Source organism: Schistocerca cancellata, chromosome 6, assembly GCF_023864275.1.
Source record: "Schistocerca cancellata isolate TAMUIC-IGC-003103 chromosome 6, iqSchCanc2.1, whole genome shotgun sequence".
Lineage (NCBI taxonomy): Eukaryota > Metazoa > Arthropoda > Insecta > Orthoptera > Acrididae > Schistocerca > Schistocerca cancellata.
This window is the reverse complement of record NC_064631.1, coordinates 685,066,403-685,086,621: the sequence shown is the minus strand read 5'-3', so window position 1 is coordinate 685,086,621 and position 20,219 is coordinate 685,066,403. Positions and strand designations below refer to the sequence as shown.

Sequence of the window (20,219 nt, the reverse complement as noted above, 5' to 3'; positions counted from 1 at the left end):
AATGGGTGTGAATCCTGAATCCTTCCTGGTGATGCTGACAAAGTTTGATGAATTTATTTGTAAAAGCATAGACACTGGAAATTAAAATGACCTGCTCCAAGTCGGCCCGTTTGACGTGATACCCCCCGTAAGATACCAGAAGGTGCGAAACTTGCCTCATTTGATGTAGAAAACACACATACAAATATACCTGTTCATAAAACTTGGAACACGATAAAGAAGCTTTTTTGACACTTATAGTGGTCAGTTACGGTGAGTACATAGGTATTATGGAACTTTTTGACTTAAGTCTTAACAGCTTTAAATTTAATGATAAAGTCTTTGGCCAATATGTCAAGCAAGCCGTGGGAAATAGTTTGGTAGGATCATTGGTAGATTTTTTCCTTCAAAACTGAAATCCTTCCATATGCGACAAAGTTATTTATTTCACACGACGTCATACTGTTTTATAAAGGTGATAGGAACGAAATTTGCATTACAGCCGAAAAGATGAGCCCTGTTTATTCAAAAAAGAAATTTACAGTAGAGTTAGAAAATCAGGACATTAATTTTCTAGACAAATAGGGAATCAAAGAAGGCGGCAGCCTTCTATTTGGAGTGTTCAGAAAACCGACAAACACAGATAACAATTATGACCGCTCACCCTAGCCATTCAAAAAGATACAAAACGCAAGGAATAGAGTGAGGTTGATCGAGGATGGTGTTTGCCTACCGCCCGTCGTAGGTGCAGAGCCTGGGAACCACAGCGGATTGGCAACGCTTGCAGCATCAACACCACAAGTAAACACAACAGCCGAGAGAAGGCGTCAATTCCAAAATACACAGTTTCAATATTATACTAAGAACAGATGAATATCCGGCGTTGTCAGAGTATTTATCCACTCCAGTCCTCCCCCCCCCCCCCCCCCCCCCCCTCCTTTCTATCTTCTTCGTCCCCCTCTTTCTGACTATATATATATATATATAATGTGTGTGTGTGTGTGTGTGTGTGTATAGCACATTTCTCTCTCTCTCTCTCTCTGCCCATCTCCTCCTGCTCTTTGTCTTTCCGTCTCCTCTTCCCCAACTCAGCGTCAATCTCCTCCTCCTCCTCCTCCTCTCCTACCCCCTTCTATCTATTGCTCCCCCCTCTATCTGTCCATCTACTCTCCCCTCTATCTGTCCACTGATGCCTCCACCTTTTCTCTGTCAATCACATCTTTCCCTAGCCCACTGTGCAACCCCCCCCCCCCCCCTTTCGCTCTCTGCTCAGCTGTGCACATCCGAATGTATATTCCATGGAATACGTTCGGATACTACCTGCACAACATGGCAGTCAGGCAGGCAGCCTAGACATCACGCCTCACCAACACACTTCGCCACCACTCCCTGTTTCCTGTTGAAAACAAGTTAATTTCTAAAGCGGAATTTTGCATGCCCACTCGGGGAACGGTCCCCAGCTAGTCTAGTGCGATATTTGCTTCATCGATATTTCTTAGCAGGGATAGTAACACACGAAGAATAACTAGAACTCCAACTATGGCTGAGCAGCGCTGCTGCATGGTAGTAGCAGTCAGTGCAGGCCACATTTTCGACAGCAAAACATTTCAAACATTTTCACAAAATGCTGGTAGCTCTGCAGAGTACTGTAGAATTATAGTAATTGCGAAGTTGCTGGTTTGATTCCTGAAAGTAGCAATTCGTTATTTTTATTTATATCTTATATTTATTATCAAATGGAAATGTTAATTAATACGGAATCATAAGTTTTAAGAAAAATAATCTTATTATTCTGCATGGATATAAGAAAGCATTATTGTGTAACGTACAGGTTATGTGCATAAGTACAGTGGACTACTACTGTTCAATCTCTGAAATAAAAATAAAGGTGCTTTATATTTCATTTAATTTAGTGTGAACATTGGCAATTTCATTACATTAGTAGTTAAGAATAAAAGGTTATTCATAAAAATTGTAATTCAGTATTTGTTAATTAATATTTGCATTTGATAATATACACAGAATTTGAATAAAACCAGTATTCGCTACTAGCGAGAATCGAACCAGTGATTTCGCGATTACTAGTCTTTTAGCTAACCATTCAGCTACTACACATTTTGCTGAAATGTTTGAATTATTTTGTGTTTAACAGCGACCGGAAATCTAATCTTGACAAGTGATTTTGTCGTATTTTTATGAGAACTGCATCGTTCTGCTTTATAAAATTGATGTCCAGGCACAAGCCTTGAAATCCCAAAAGTACGAAGACGGTGTAGGAGGGCAGATCAGTTCGTCTGGTGCCTTTAAGACTCCTCAGTGAACGGGACACCGCTTCATCACTCTTTCTTGGTCCACTCTTGTGGTAAAGATTAGATTCCCGAACCACACGGCGTTTCTGTGTGGGGCGAATTCACCTACCTGTTCGCCGAGCTTACAAGGCAACCTCTAGAAGCCAGCGACACGCAGTGTGGCGGCAGCAGCAGAGGATGCGGCGCCGGCCGGGGTGGCCGAGGGGTTCCAGGCGCTACAGTCTGGAACCGCGCGACCGCTACGGTCGCAGGTTCGAATCCTGCCTCGGGCATGGATGTGTGTGATGTCCTTAGGTTAGTTAGGTTTAATTAGTTTTACGTTCTAGGGGACTGATGACCTCAGAAGTCCCGTAGTGCTGAGACCCATTTTTTTTAGAGGATGCGCTCGCATTCGGGAGGACGACGGTTCAATCCCGTCTCCGGCCATCCTGATTTAGGTTTTCCGTGATTTCCCTAAATCGCTTCAGGCAAATGCCGGGATGGTTCCTTTGAAAGGGCACGGCCGATTTCCTTCCCCATCCTTCCCCCACCCGAGCTTGTGCTCCGTCTCTAATGACCTCGTTGTCGACGGGACGTTAAACACTAATCCCCTCCTCCTCCTCCTTTAGAGGATGCGGCGACAGTCTGAATCAGTGTGACTTCCATATGTTAACTCAACAGACAATGGATCAGGGCTTCATTTCTGAAATTTTAGATGCCGGAACGCAACTCTTCAACTATACAAACCCCTTCCCCGAAACCATAAAAACCAAAAGTTTCGACTTTTGGAAACTAGTGATAAAACTTACGAGCTCATTTTTTTTACAAAATATTGATTTGAAATTCAGCCTTTTAAAACATAATTTCGTATAATCACAATAATACAACTACCAGGTTTGATGTAATAAAGTCTGTCTCCGTGGCAGAGTCACTTCACTTCCTAGTTCTGTTCGATACATATCGTCATAACTCAGTAGTCCCCGTGACTAAGCCGTCATGTTTTCAACTGCTGCTAGCCGCAACGACTTTCATTGTAGCTGGTACGTGAACTTACAGGATGACAATTATCGAACTGTACGCAATAAAATTCCGAACGACTTGCTTTAGCCTGTTCAAACTGCACGGTTGGCCGGGGGCATGATGGGAATTAATATGGGCATGTGCACGCACCTTGTTGTCGACCATTTGCACGTGAAAATGTCACGGTACAGCGTAATGTCACAGCCTCAGCGTAAACCTCCTGTGAAGGCCTACTATGCAAGTAGTAACACCCTAGCTGCGGCTCAGATGAAGTATGCGACCGAGTTCAGCTGAAGACAACCGGCCCAAGTGTGCCAACAATCAAAAATCTGATTCGCAAGTTTGAGAGAACGGATAGTGTTCTTGATGACAGTGTTGGCAATGTCAGTCGTCCAAAAAGGGAGAAAACGCGTGAAAACATAGAGAAGACACGCGCTTTGTTTCTAACAATCCCCAGGAAATCGATCATATGAGCTTCACAACAGGTGGGAATCAACGGGGAGACACTGCGACAAATTGTTGTTAAAGATCTGCATCTCTTCCCATACGAAATTCAAACCCGCCAGCGATTAAGCACCAAAGCCATGGAACAGCCAACGGCAACACTGTTGTCCAAAAAAGTGACGAACAGGGCTTTGATGTGAATGTGGTTTGGTTTAGCGACGAAGCTCACTTTCATTTGGACGGGTTCGTCAGTAAGGGATATGGGTGCATTTGGGTGACTGAGAATCCGCATTTCGCGATCGAGAAGTCTGTTGACCGTGAACGGATGACTGTGTGGTGTGCCATGTCCAAAAAAGAAGAAAAAAAAGGCTCTGAGCACTATGGGACTTAACATCTGAGGTCATCAGTCCCCTAGAACTTAGAACTACTTAAACCTAACTAACCTAAGAACATCACACACATCCATGCCCGAGGGAGGATTCGAACCTGCGACCGTAGCGGTCGCGCGGTCCCAGACAGATGGGCCTAGAACCGCTTAGCCACTGTGCCATGTCCAGTCACGGAATAATCTGTGGGTTATACCGTGATGGCACGGTGACTACGAAACGGTACGTGAAGGTTTTGGAAGATGATTTCATCCCCATAATCCAAAGCGTCCCTGAGTTGGACAAGATGTGATTCATGACAGAGTGAGCTCGACGTCATCGAAGCAGGGGTGTGTTTGATGTCCTGGAAGAGCACTTTGGGGACCGCTTTCTGGCTTTAGGGTACTCAGAGGCCACTAGCATGAGCCTCGATTGGCCCCCATGTTCTCCGGATCTGACCATATGCGACTGCTTTTTGTGGGGGCTGTATTAAAGACAAGGTGTACGGCAATAACCCCAAAGCCATTACTGTAGTGAAAACAGCCATTCAGCAGGTCGGCTACAGGATCGATGTTCCGACACTTCAGCGGGTCATCGCCAGTGATGGCACGCATATCGAACATGTCGTAACCTAAGTCCGAATATCTTTAGTGACGTTTACATGTCGAATAAAATGTGTGCACGCCGTAATTTGTAACTAATCTACGTTTTCCCACCCTGTATGAATGTCTGCCGACTCGTGCCTCGGAGCTGTGCTAGATACAGGACGACGACGACGACGACGACGACAGTTTAAATAATATTTACTCGCACTGTGATCATTTTGTAGAGTGATAATGACAACTCGCTTCTAAATCGGTGTACAATATACAGAATGTAGATAATATAATGTCGTGACCGATTTTCTCTAAATTACTCGCTTGTACAACATTTGTGAAAATCTTATGTTCTAATTAATATATCACTTTTATACAGGCAATAAAAGGCACATGACTTACCTCTGCAAGAAAACTGCTTTGGCACACTTTACGAACCACTTCCTCGTAACATGAAGGATCTGTATCGCCGGTTGCACGATATACTATTATCTGGATATTTTCAGTGCACGTTTCTTGATCTGTTCTATGCCATGTCCGTAGCCTGCATCGTTTCCTTGAAGATACGGTCTACGTAAAAAGTCAATAGTTTTGGAAGCCATCGAGCAGGAAGAACGCAACAATGAGAATATAAAGTGTACGAAGAAAGGAGCAGTCGCTCACTTAGAGTAGTTAAGGAAATTGGGAGTCAAACGCACCACCACCACAACCACATGAGCAATCTATTGTCATGTGCTTGGGGACCAACCGTTCAGCCTGTTAATCACCTGAATTAGTCATACCAACTTCTAAAGGCTCCTGTAAGACACTAGAGTACGTCCTAGTCCTCCGGCTACCACAAGCGCGGCCACTGCGACACCAGATTCGGCCTGTGCGACGGCTCGCTGTGTGGGGTGCGTCTCCAGTGACCGTCGCACGACCCCACACGGCACACAGCCGGCACTATTAGGCGTGCGCGGCTGCGCTAACCCGATACTGCCACCGTACTGCCCCTTGTCTCTGTGCCAAGTCAGCGCACGCCACTAGCGTGTCACGTTACCAGCTCTGCTAACACTGTATGGATGAATTACTGACAAAGATAATAGACTGATAACCCAGTTACTGCATTCCATTCGCCACAGCTATACCATAGTCGCCTACGACGAACAGTGGCGGTACTGTATACGGCGAAAAATGCAAGCTCTTTACAGTTGAAGCTCCAAACGGCCAGCACGTGGTAACAGACATGACATAAACTGATAACGTACTATTCTGAATGCTGTTACTTCGATATTTGCTAGTCCCCAAACGTGACGGTCAATTTTTTTCCGGTATTAATAGGAAAATGTAATTAAAGTAATATCCTCTCTACTGTTAATGTCAACATGTAATATTGAAAAGTGCATTCTATACGATGCGCTAGTGGTGGAGTCGCTATCGTACCAACGAAACCATTTAAGACGAGACATGAATCGTAACCTCTCGTGTGTTTAAGTTCAAAACGATCTGATTACGAGTACATCCGCCTGCTTTGCACTTACTTTCTGATGGTCTGATTGTCTGGTTTCACGAGTGTCTTTATGGATTTGACTCATTTTAATGCATTCAAAACAGTACACAATTTTTACACTCTTCTTACGAACACCCTTTGGCCTTGTCATTATATCTGTGTCTTGGTTATGATTATTATGATTTTTCCATTCTGCTTCACTGGTATCATATATATCTTACTATATCTTAGATTCTCTTTCCCGGGTGTAGAACTTGTATTGGCGATAAGCTGCTTAGAAATACTTGTTTCATGATGGCACAATATTTGTCTTTATTTCAACGGAACTCTCGCTACACGAGCACTTCAAATAAATATGTAAACTAGAATGCAGATAAAGTGATGTTTTGCTTCCATTACGAGAGTTTCAATTTTGATGAAAAGCCACTAGATGGCTCTATTGAGGTATGCCATTACTATTGTGGGTAAAACAATGGAAGGTAAGAAATCGGACTAGTAATTTGTTTACAGGGAACGCTTAAACAGCGTAGTGAAAAAAATGAAAAATTTCATGTAAGGGCGATATTTTGTGATTTTCTTGAAATCTTTTAGTTCAGATGTTGGTAATCAATTACCTTTATGAATGACTGCTTAAGATTGGTTTTGCAAAATTCTTTCGTTGTTCGTCGTCCAGTCAGCGATGAATTTCGTTAAGGTCGACCAAAATCAGTTGTTCCAAAAACGTCACTGCTTCGTACAACGTGACAACGTCATGTTAACGACTACAGTACACTAAATATTGCATAAACATTGAGCTGTGAAAGATCTGCCCATGTCAAAGTAGTGTGAGGAAATACTGAAAATATTCCCGCGAGGAAATACAAAATTATTATTAAACATCGAAACAGAAAGAGAAACTTGGAAATATACGTATTAGCTGTAAACCAAGGAGCAGTGCACCAAGGTGACGAAGTCACGGAGTATCTCCTAATAGTGTGTCGGGCCTCGTTATGCCCGGCGTTGTAGGGCAACTCCACGTGGCATGGACTCAAAAAGTCGGTGGAAATACCCTGCAGAAATATTGAAATATTGAGCCGTGTAGCCTCTGCAGTCGTCCACGATTACAAAGGTGTTGATTGTACAGAACATTGTGCACGAGCTTACCTCTCGCTTGTCTCCCAGTCCCATAAATGTTACATGGGACTCATATTGGGCGATTTGGGTGGCCAAATCTCGCCGAAATTGTCCAGAATGTTCTTAAAACCAGTCGCCAACAGTTGCAGACGAGTGAGATCGTTGTTTGGGAACATGAAGTGCATGAAAGCAAATGGTCTCCAAGTAGCCGTACATAACCATTTCCAATCAATGATCGGTTCAGTTGGACCAGAGGACCCAGTCCGCTCCATGTAAGCACAGCCCACACCATTATGGAGCCGCCACCACCTTGCACACTGCCTTGTTGACAGTCTGGGTCCACGGCTTCGTGAGGTCTGCGCTTCACTCGAACCCTACCATCAGCTCTTACTAACCCGAATCGGGACTTGTCTGAACAGGCTATGGTTTTTCAGTCGTCCAGGGTCCAACCCATACGGTCAAGAGTACAGGAGTGGGTCTTCAGGCGGTCACAGCGTTGTCCGTGGTGAAAGGTAATGGCTGAAATTCGGGATTTTCGGCACGCTCCTGACACTGTGGATTTCAGAATATTGAATTTCCTAACGATTTCCGAAATACAATGTCCTATGCGTCTAGCTATAGTTACCATACGGCGTTCAGTGTCTTTAATTCCCGTCGTGCACCCTTAATAACGTCGGAAACCTTTTGACATGAGTCACCAGGGTACAACGATAGCTCCGTCAATGCACTGCCCTTTAATACCTTGCGTACGTGAGACTACCACCATCTGTATATGTTCATATCGCTGTCCCATGACTCTTTGTCACCTCAGTATTAACTGTTTTAGTTTTCGTTGGGCGACCATTACTATAGAGGATCGAAGAACTGTTACTGCTAAATGGTAGACAATAATTTGTCACACAAGTCATCGATGAAATAAAGAGAAACATAAACTTTGCATTATTCTTCATCACAGCAGTGTCACCTTTTACACAACATGTCAAACAACTATTTTTTTTTCCTTTCTTTATTGCCGGTTGCCCGCCACCGTACAGCCATCCATCAGATTTATGTAATATCTTTCTTAATAGATATGTTACTGTTTGTTTCGTTTATTGCTAGTTACAACAAAATATGATATGAATAAATGATTCATACATCACTGCTTCGTACAACGTGACAACGTCATGTTAACGACTACACTACACTAAATATTGCATAAACATTGAGCTGTGACACCACTAAATTCACTCATAAATTAATTATACCGCAATGATAAAATCATGTACAAAACGTCTGCACTCAGGTACGTAGTGTAGCTAGGTAACACAAGTGCAGGTGGTTGAACATCACTTTAAATATTAGTTCGCTCTTTTGGATTGACAGCCACATTGCATCTGATTGCAGAAGAGGAATAAAAGATTTTTCCTTGTCTTGTATCTATTACTCGAGAATAGTAGATGGTTCACGTCTCCTGCTCCATTGTAAAAATCACGGAATGGCGTTTCCTTCAATGCTATTGCCAACAGATGGGTTGGAAATTTTCCATGATTTAAGCGCTTGCTCGTAATCGTTATTACGACTTGTCTGCTTCTACTCCAATCGATAAAACAAGGACATAATGCTATTTTAGGTCATAATGTACTCCTTTTGAACTCTTGGTCGAATTCTATTGCGTCTGCGAATCGTTTCTCACTTTTGCCTTGATTGAGCTCAGTATATCTTGGCAACGAGGTCGTACTATTTAGGTTTTACGCTAAATGCATTCCTCGCTTCGCTAAGCCATCCGCAGTGTTATCATGAAAGACGCCCTGTGCCCTAGAATCCACAAGAAATTCGGTACTATTCCCGCTTACTTATTTGCACCGTCCCCTTTAATAATTTATATGAGGGATGGAATTTTAATAGTGGCAACTATTTATTTACAGCTCGTACAAAATAGATACGTGTTTCAAAGTTTTACTGACCTTCAAAGTAGTCACTAGCATTGTTTATAACCTGTTGCCAGCGATGTGGAAGTCGACCGATACTCTTAGCAGTGCCAGTTGTGTTGACAGTTCAAGCGACGCGGTCTATTGCCCGACGAATTTGTGGCAGTTCGGAAGCGAATGCCGTGAAGTGTTACCTTCAGTTTAGAAATCGAGTTGAAGTCACGAGGGCTTAAGTCAGGGGAGTGCAGTAGGGCCATACACTTAGCAGCCTCATCAGTGAAACAAATCAGTAACAGCTTGCACTGTACGTGCTTGAGCATTGTTCTGCAAAATGACTGCCAGGTACTGCAGAAAGTGTCACCACTTCTTTCTCTATCCTGTTCATTTTTGGAACACAACCTACGATCAGCTCAGAGACAGAAGTGATTACACTTTCTGTCCGACATTTTGCAGGACAATGCTCAAGCACGTACAGTGAAAGCTGTTACTGATTTGTTTCACTGATGAGGCTGCTAAGTGTATGCCCCTACTGCACTCCCCTGATTTAAGCCCTCGTGAGTTCAACTCGATTTCTAAACTGAAGGAAACACTTAACGGCATTCGCTTCAGAACTGCCACAAATTCGTCGGGCAATAGACCGCACCGCTCGAACTGTCAAACACAACTGGCACTGCTAAGAGTATCCTACGACTTCCACATCTCTGGCGACGGGTTGTACACAATGCTGGTGACTACTTTGAAGGTCAGGAAAACTTTGAAACACGTATCTATTTTGTACGAGCTATAAATAAATAAATAGTTGCCACTATTAAAGTTCCGACCCTCGCATAAATCAGGGGGCACACTTTTTTCATTTTGGTTCTTTGAGGCTCTTTAGTACACTTAGGGCATCAGTTAATATCACAACACTGCTTAGTGAGCAAAATCTTCAGTATTTTACTGCTTTCCTAATTGCAATGGCTTCCACGTACTAAATTCTTGTCTCCTTGGGTAGAGAATAGATGGCTTGATAATTTTCTGCAGTGTTACATATTACTCAACGTACTTTATCTCCGTCGTTTGCTTTCGGTCCATTCGCATAAATCTTCATCGAATTCAGGAAAAATGCTGTCGAACAAAACGTTGATTTCAATCTTCAAGTTTTGAGACGCTGTACTGTACGATATTATCGAAGATTGGTCAAACAGTTAATTATTTTACGAAAAAACATGAAATTAGTCTCTCTTTGCCTGTATTCCCCTGATTTATCGCCTGTTAACTTCTTTTTGTCCCCTTTTGTCAAACACTACTCGAACAGCGATTTTCGTCGCTTCACGAAGCTATTTAGTCCTTTCTAAAATACCGGGTGATCAAAAAGTCAGTATAAATTTGAAAATTGAATAAATCACGGAATAATGTAGATAGAGAGGTAAAAATTGACATACATGCTTGGAATGACATGGGGTTTTATTAGAACCAAAAACTGCAAAAGTTAAAAAAATGTCCGACAGATGCCGATTCATCTGATCAGAAAAGCAATAATTGACATAACAAAGTAAGACAAAGCAAAGATGATGTTCTTTACAGGAAATGCTCAATGTATCCACCACCATTCCTCAACAGTATAGGTAGTCGAGGAATAATGTCGTGAACAGCATTGTAAAGCATATCCGGAGTTATGGTGAGGCATTGGCGTCGGATGTTGTCTTTCAGCATTTCTAGAGATGTCGGTCGATCACGATACACTTGAGACTTCAGGTAACCCGAAAGCCAATAATCGCGCGGGCTGAGGTCTGGGGACCTGGGAGACCAAGCATGACGAAAGTGGCGGCTGAGCACACGATCATCACCAAACGACGCGCGCAAGAGATCTGTCGGACATTTTGTGAACTTACTTTTTTTTTCCTAATAAAACCCCATGTCATTCCAGGCATGTGTGTCCATTTTTACCTCTCTCTCTACATTATTCCGTGGTTTATTAAGTTTTCAAATTTATACTAACTTTCTGATCACCCAGTATGTTTTTGAGGTACCAACATAAGTGCGGAAAAATTGTTTCCAGAATTTGTACCAATCGTCGCAAATGTAAATTTTTAAGATTGATATTTTGAATAATAAGACGGTTTGTACAAAAAATTCCATCGTTTTTTGTGGAAAGGTAGAACGTGTCCCTCGTATTGCACAAGAGGTACCAACATCATCATTAGCAGAATGTCAGTCCCAGACCTAATGCTTTCCTTGTTACATTCGCACCATCCCTCAAATGCTGCGCTCCTAGTTTGGTCAAAACGAGGACGCTGGAATTAAACTGCTATCCCTGTAGGCCCTTACTGAAAGTTGAGTATGTTCTAGAGAGACTGCGAATAATAACTCTTAGCGAACTTGACTCTCTCTCTCTCTCTCTCTCTCTCTCTCTCTCTCTCTCCAAACTACAGATAAACAGTAGTTTTCAAAGAAATGCTTAGTTTGATCACGAACAAAAGTCTCTGTCGAAATCTTATCCTTAATTAATATTGTCGACAGCAGTTCCACGTGCGTACTATCTCCCTCTTACCACATTATTCGTATAATGGGAACGATGTAAGACGACTCCAGCAGGGCTATGCTGTTCCCACAATATTTTGTCGGTCGTATTTCTTCGTTGTTTCTGTGCTTAACGCCACATGGTCTAACCTTATTACACACAGCAAAAATGATCATATTACTACATGAAACATGTCTCCTAAGATTTGCAGTAGAGTCCCCGTCCAACGCGCGAGTTTTCCTTTATCTGCAAAATGCTAAGTATCACCTGTACGCGATGGAAGTTTCCATTCGCTGCCGAAACTAATTACGTTACTGTAGTTTACAACTGAGTATCTTGCACACACACCATAGCTTATATGGGATTACTTCTCGCGAAATGGCTTGGTCATCGATTCTATTCCATATCTGCTTGCAGGTAAATGCTCTGGTAAGTTTGAAGCGCGATAGTGTAGAAAAAGAGCGCATTTTAAATGTGGCAGTAAGTGGCTACCATATTGATGACCTATTTTTATAACGTTTGTTTCGTGTCATTGCCGGTTTCAAATATTTGGTGCAGTGATGGCATTGCATGTACACTTACAACCTGAAATATTATCAACTATTGAACGTTCGCAGAGCCTTGATGGCCTGCTGTGAAAAGCAGTTTTGAAGTGAGATATAATCGAAATGGAAAACGAAAACTTGAATGTATCCTCGATTTTCACTTCCGTTGATTTGGCGGACAGGATGGACAGCAATCTGCTACTGTTTGCTGATGGTGCTGTGGTGTACGGTGAGGTGTCGAAGTTGAGTGACGGTAGGAGGATACAAGATGACGTAGACAAAATCTCTAGTTGGCGTGATGAACGCATCTTGCTCTAAATGTAGAAAAAAATCAAGTTGGTAAACAAACTCGTAATTTCGGATATATCATTAGTAGTGTCCTGCTTGACACACAGTTACTTCGTTCAGATATCTAGGCGTATCATTGCAAAGCGATATGAAATGGAACGAACGTGTGGGAATTGTGGTAAGAAAGAAGAATGGTCGATTTGGATTTATTGGGAGAATTTTAGGAAAGTATGGTTCATCTGTAAAGAGTCCGCAATAGGACACTGGTGTGGGCTTTTCTAGAGTACTGCTCTATTGCTTGGGAGTCGTACAAAGTAAGCTTAAAGGGAGACGTCGAAGCAATTCCGGGGCTGGCTGCTAGATTGGTTATTAGTGGGTTGAAAAAACACGCCGGTATTACAGAGGTGCTTCGGGAACTCAAACAGGAATCCCTGGAGAGAGAACCAGCATTTGATGCTGACTGCAGAACGGTTCTTTTGCCTCCGACACGCACTGCTCGAAAGGACCACGAAGATAAGACAAATCAGGGCTCATACGGAGGCAGGCAGACTGTCGTTCCTCCATCGTTGTGTTTGCAAATGAAACAGTGAAGGAACTGACTGGTTGTCGTGTGGCGTACCCTCCGCCACGCGCTCTAAGATGGATTGCGGTGTGTCGATGTAAATGTTTCGCAATTCGGAATGGTTTTTAACTGTAGTCACTGTAAACATTCGACAGCTGATGAATAGCCCGCGATGTAAATGCATTGTTGCCATCTGATAATGAACAAAATGTTCGAAACAAGTAACTACAGAAAGAATGAAATGTTTTAGAAATATATCCCAAAGTTGGTGATTGATCGCTGTTGTTAAACGTATTTCAATGTTTGATGTGCTGTTGAGCAGCACGACTATTTACGAAACAGCGAGGCAGCGCTGTTTTCTTATAAGCGGAACCACAAGTTTTGTGTTCAAAAGTTTCACAACGTTGGTGGTAAAGTGGCTGTTGCAACTTAATTTAGGGTTAGCTGATCACTTAACGGCGAAGCGCTAATTGAGAGCCAGACGAAAACTTGAAGAGTATCGGTAGCGAGCGCGCTGTCAGAGTAAACGACCCCGTCTGCGAGGGGGGCATGGGAGGAGGGAGTGGGGTAGGGGAGGGTGGTTAGCGCCTTGCCTCTTGCTGCTTAATCAGGCTGACCCGTGACCCTGTGGCACCTGCGTAATTTATACAGCGAGGAGAGTGGCGCGGCCCTAGGTGCATTGCTTTCAGTGCACTCAGGCCATGTTGTTCTTGTTGCCGTACGACTGGTGCTCATCTGTGACTTCTGTAGGGTGCCAGTAATTTTATTGCATCCTGAACAGTCGATATAGTCACAGGCATCACAAAAATGGCCTTATGTAAAAAGTAACCTTTAAATGGTAAAATACCACTTGTTGAGATCTACTGTAACCTGTCAAAGATATTCTACTCCTGTAATCGGAACATCCTGTGAAGTTACTTAAATTTCAATGGAATAAATGCATAAACTACCTTTTTTCGTAAAATTCGATAAAGTAGATAAACTGTGACTCGCATACTACATGATCCAGTCGTTTATCGTCACAATGAGAAGACATTTTAGCTGTACTAAGTAAGAAAGCTGTAACAACGAATATGCTAAATGATGTTTTCGTGAAAATCGATTGTTCATTTAATATTTGTAAAAACTGAAAAAATGTCAGTTTTCTGACGTTAAAGTACTCAGATAAATTACATTTACTATTTGATTAAATTTGTTCCAATTGAGTTCAAAAATAATATTCATAAATATAAAATAATATTCCCGAGAAAACAGCTCTAGCTCAGAGATGGGTGAATATAAATATGCGAAAAATTTTAATTAGCTCACCGTGAGCATAAAACGAACAGCTATTCTTTAAACTTCAACTTACGGCTTCATGACAGTCCTAAATTCTCCTGTACCGTAATAAATTCTTCAAAAGAAGTAGTCAGTCAGTTAAATACCCATAAAAGTGTCCCTCGGACATCATATGGAATCGGCAGTAGGCATCTACTCGTGATTTTTCCCCACCTTGCACTGCATCTTTCATTCGATCTTTCCTCACCGCTTGGAAGCTCCTTGCTCCGTATTCCTTACATTCCCATGGCTACATGTCCCACCCACTTCAATTTTGAAAGGCGGGATCTGAACATCGTAGTCGAAACGAAAGTGAAGAGTACTTGATTTAAGTATCTGTTCCCACCTGTCTGAATTTTCAGAAACCAACAGCCGTATAATATTTGTCAGATCCGAACGTATTCCAGTGAGTATGTTTTTCGAATATTGCAGTTTCGCTTTTGACTTTTTGTAAATGTCTACTAAATTTTGTAAGAATTCTGATTCATTGATTTCTTAATCTATGATTATTTGCTCCAATAACTTTCATCTTTTCCAAATAAAGTTGAACATTTATTACACATGTCCGTACAGGCAGGTGGTGGACAGTGGCTAAACTAAAATTTTTACGTGAAGTCGTACTTCCCTTTTTTTGTTATCATTGTTGTTTTGCGCGTCCATGGAATGGATGTCTTGCCACTCAAGAAGTACCTGAAACAAATAATGAAAATACTAAACAAATATTTGAACGTAAAGAAGATACCATTCACATATGAAGAACAATCTTTTGTTCCATTTAAATATTACTGGAATTTTAGACAAGCTTGCTCATTTTTGGACGATGAAGGTACAGAAAATTTCGCACCTTGTATGTTTATAAAAAAAAAATCCGGAATTACATTCAACTGAATTCTGCACGCCCTCAGTTACAGTTCCATCGCACTGCTGATTGTGTCTTCTACTCCTTTCTTTTTCCCCATTAGCTTGGTTTCTCCTGTCCAAGTAATTCCCAACGCACATCAATAATTTGATTGTAGAGCCATATTCAGTTTTGAAGATTTTCGTATTAATAGTACCTGTTTAGTTCGCCAGTCGAACCCCCAGCCATTTTGAATCGCCTATGTATTTGTTCTGCACTCCATTCATACGTTGCATTAGTCGACTGTACGACTGTGGAACGACGTAGAAAAATCGGTTGGCTTATGACTTAGCGCGTAATTAGGGTTGACAGTACATCCACAACTGATCTGGGAACATCGACAGTAGGATGCCTTTTCCTTAGTCGCCACTGTACACAGCGTGTTTCCGACCGCTACGGTCGCAGGTTCGAATCCTGCCTCGGGCATGGATGTGTGTGATGACCTTAGGTTAGTTAGGTTTAAGCAGTTCTAAGTTCTAGGGGACTGATGACCTCAGAAGTGCCATAGTGCTCAGAGCCATTTGAACAGAACTTTCCTTTGTAAGTTCCAAGCCTTTTTATATCTGATTATGGCAAAACATCGTAATAAATAAATAATTATAGCCTACTGTAAAGTCTTTCATACTTACGTATACATCTACATGACATTTACTCCACAACCCATTGTATAATATGTGGCGGAGAATACTTCGTAACAGTATTAAGGCTGTATGTTCTGTTTTATAAGCGTATTTAGTGAGGAACGAATTTCTATATATCTGATTCTGTACACGCGTTGTTCTCTATTCTCTTATTTTCATGATATCTACGTGACCTATACTATGGTGGTAGAATAATTGTAACTCATATCATGTAAATTAAGGGTGGCGGGGGAAGAAAGGGAAGGGAAGGAAGTATTGATGTCGGCTACATCGGGACTTCTATGCGGAATCAGCGGCGACGAGTGAAAATGTGTGTCGGACCGAGACTCGAACCAAGCATTTCCTGCTTTGTAGGCAGGTACGTTAACAACTGCGCCATACGGAAACACAGTTTAACGCAATTGCGTGTACCATCTCGGGACGTCTCCTAGCCGACCCATATTCCCACCTATCCGCAGCCTCGACCATATCGTCCAAGCGTGCTACTTCGAGATTCCCGAAAGAACAATACGCATTCATATAACAGTAACTCAGTCTTCGTGTAGTACCGGTTCTCTAAATGAGCCAACAAGATTTCTTCCAAAGATTCACATTTAAGTTCGACGAGCATTTCTGTTAAAATTCCATATGGGATACTCCAATGTTCCAGTGTGTGTGAATTCTTAAGGTACCAAACTGCTGATGTCATCGGTTCCTAGACTTGCACACTACTTAGCCTTACTTAAACTAACAACAACAACAACACGCACGCACGCGAGCACGCTCGCGCCCCTGGGAGGACTAGAACCTGTGGCGGGAGGGGCCTAATATCGAGTTTTCTCTCTATGCCGTAGATATTATCTTGTGTTGTTCCATTTGAATAGAGACTCCCCAAACGTATTGAATTAGTTCTCATTGTGTCGGCTAGAGTGCAGCAATCCTCAGGACCGGCCTGGCTTGCTGCAGGGTCAGGAAACGGGGGGAAAAAAAGCAGCCCCTTCTGTTCTGCCGGTACTTGTCTGGTAGCTGCGAGTGCAAGGGGAACCGCCATGTCTCCACTTCCAGTCGCAGCACCAAAAGCAGGCCGCAAGTAAGTGTTCTTCTTACTGATAAATCTCTATTTGATATAGCTAACTGGGCGCAGGTGAATACAAACGCCACATGAACGTTAGCTAGTAGCAGAACTTTCTCACAGCAGCGCTTGAAATAACCTAGCGGGATAATAAGAAATGCCCTGGTTTACAACTGTCATTACGTAATTATAGCGCTGCTTTATGATGTCATTCCCTTTGCTTCAGTCTCCTCCCGGAAGAGGATGGCCATGACACTCATTACAAGATCGCGCCGCATGTACGAAGTGAACCAGCTGGAAACACGAGAACTTTCTATTTATTCAAATTACCGGGAAAGTCTACTAGATGGTGTCGGTATAGTTTCCACCGTTTCACTCCTCTCTGAATATGACGTGTACCACTTCCTGCTAAGAAACCATTGGCGCCAACCTCCTGTTTTTGCAGCAAAATACAGAGCAAATACTGTTCACAGTTTAGTTGTGGTGGAATTAGGTAGCCGTAATTTTATGTCAGTTTGCTTTCATTAGCTGGATTAATAAGTAATTTGGGGATGGCCAGTTATTGCATGAATACTGCATCCAACTGATCTGATTTCTTAATTCCTCATAACAATGTTTGAAGAGACGGTTCGTGGTTTGCGCGAATGGTTATTTATTTACGTGGAATACATGCGAAATTATTTCCGTTACTCGAAATGAGACCTGCCGCATGTAATGTCCTGGAATACGCTAGAAACGGTTTTGATTTCAAGCGGTCGATCGTTAGCAGAAAAAAGTTTCATACGGTTTGTGCGTTAATTATTTCATCTCTACCACGTATTTACTTAATTAAAAAAATTGAACGAATCTTGTCACTGCATATTTTCTTTGCTGCGATGTTCTGTTTCTATCAAGCTGGAAGAGATGCTGTTCCGCTGTTGACTGTCTGGGTGCTGCAGCTTGCGTGGCATTGTGTGATGTAGCCGGATGCCCAGACAGCCTAGTTGTGAGTCCCCTACTGGACTTCTTTTTGATACGCTGCGAAGTGTCTAATTTGCCTGAAGACTGAGATACTCCTTTGAAATTGTTTTGAACGAGGGAAGTGTCCGACAAGAGGAGGCGCAGGCTGTGACTGGATTGTGGTAGGAATAGGGGCGCCACTAAACAGTTGGGCACCTTATTGAATACAGTCTTCTGCTTTTGTAAGTATCAGCTACCGTTGCCTCAGCTTCCTTTCATTCTGTCTGCTCTCTGATACACGTGCTAGTAGCTGTGCGCCGTCTTTAGACGACGGATCGTGCTGCGCCAAGGACGTTTTCATTTTATACTTCACGTCATATGTACCAAACAACTGAAATTTCGTTTAGTGCAACCGCAATATATGCCACACATAGACTCTTTAAATTGTTGACAGTTTGACGTGATGGAAGTCTGCGGGGCCGGGGGAGGGGGGGGGGGGAGGGTGCTTCCAAAAACTCATCGGAAACATGTGAGGAGTTTGCCCGTAGGAAGCTTTTCCCCCGAATGTTCCTTTGTTGTTGCCTGAAATGCCACAGCGACATAGTTACGTCTGTTTTTGTTTTGAGAGGGGAGGCCAGTGATGCCAGTAAAGGTCATTGAATTGCGGTCGAACTGGAAGTGTAGAATTTCGCCTCGTTTCTTCCTGTCTGTAATATAATGCATTCCTAATCAAAAGACTGAGCCGGCCGGTGTGGCCGCGCGGTTCTAGGCGCTTCAGTCTGAAACCGCACGACCGCTACGGTCGCAGGTTTGAATCTTGCCTTGGGCATGGATGTTTGTGATGTCCTTAGGTTAGTTAGGTTTAAGTAGTTCTTTAAGTTCTAGGGGACTGATGACCTCAGATGTTAAGTCCCATAGTGTTCAGAGCCGTTTGAACCAAAAAACTGAAATACCGATTGAGAGAAAGCCCAGCAGTTCATTTACCTGTTGTGATTGATAGCGTGTCCAGTTTTTTTTGTAAATTTTATATATCGACATTTGGTCCAGTGAGACATGAGTCATCCCTGCACACTTACTTATGTCAGACAGCTCATAAACATCATCTTAATAACTATTTGAGGCATCAGTCTCTCATTTTGGAGTTCGATACCATGAAGTCCATAGTCGTTACTGTCACTAATATTGAGAGATCACTTTCCGATTTAAACTCTGTGATTGCCGAAATAATATTCGCGCTAGCCATATTGAAGAATTGAACCTGTGCCCTGATGAAACTAGTTCTGCAGTTCTTCCAGCTGTTACGCAACTGTCTTTCGTCGTTTGATATCTGTCTCTGGAAAACAGAAGTTTCGTATATCTAGGGAACTTGTTATCGCAGTCACGAGATGAAGTTTAGATAACTCTTGTAATGTGTAGATGAAATGGGGAAACTTAATGCGCAGATGGCGGTGGTGGTTACTCGTCCCGATGGAATAGGCTGTGAACCAGGTTCCACATCAATCATTGCGTTGCGCTTACTTGTATTGGCTTGCCCTCTCGCACCTCGATATTCCCTTTGAATCTTGCTATTCAGTCAAATTTTTTACAGTGAGTAAAAGACAGCTTCCGATGTAATTCAGTTGTACTTTCTTCTTCGCCAACTGATGAACTTCTTCCTTCTGCGTATACTATATTGGCTTTACTACCAGTAAATTGTTCCTACATTTCTTTGCTTCCTCTGTCATTTTAAAGATTAAATAATTGTTATTCCTGTTCCTGTCCTTGGCTTCCAGACTTCATTAGAAGCTGTTCAGAGTTCATATGACAGCAAGCGTCTTTCAGAAAATGAATTATTTCTCTGCAGTTGTTGACAGTCTCTCTGTCACCAGCTCTACGTTCCGGCCCCGACGGATTACTCACTGCCAACCGGCCACCGTATCGTCACCTGCTAATGGTGTCAGTCGGATGCTGTGTGTACGGACACGGTGTCAGCACACGGCTCTCCCGGCCGTTGTCGGGTTTGCAGACCTTGGAGCCGCTAGGCTGACTCAGGTAGCCCTCCAGTTGGTGTCACGAGGCCGTGTGAACCCGTTCGAGGCCTCTCACCGCGGAAAAATCTCAGAGTCCGGAAATTGAAACCGGGTCCTCCATATGACAGTCAGACACGCTGACCACTCAACTACGTGTCAGGGCAGGGTCTGTATGATTTGAATTTCCCAGTGTCTGATCCTGGTTTTAGCTAACCCAATAAATGCAGATATCATGGACGTATTGTAAAATTAGAATGGGAAA

The 20,219-nt window shown here is 42.7% G+C and overlaps 1 protein-coding gene across 2 annotated transcripts in view; it reads left to right on the top strand.

The window, feature by feature from the left end:
- Positions 1 to 20,219, top strand: part of LOC126190869 (homer protein homolog 2) — an 864,566-nt gene that overhangs the window by 406,940 nt on the left and 437,407 nt on the right. The gene's annotated exons all lie outside the window — the stretch shown is intronic.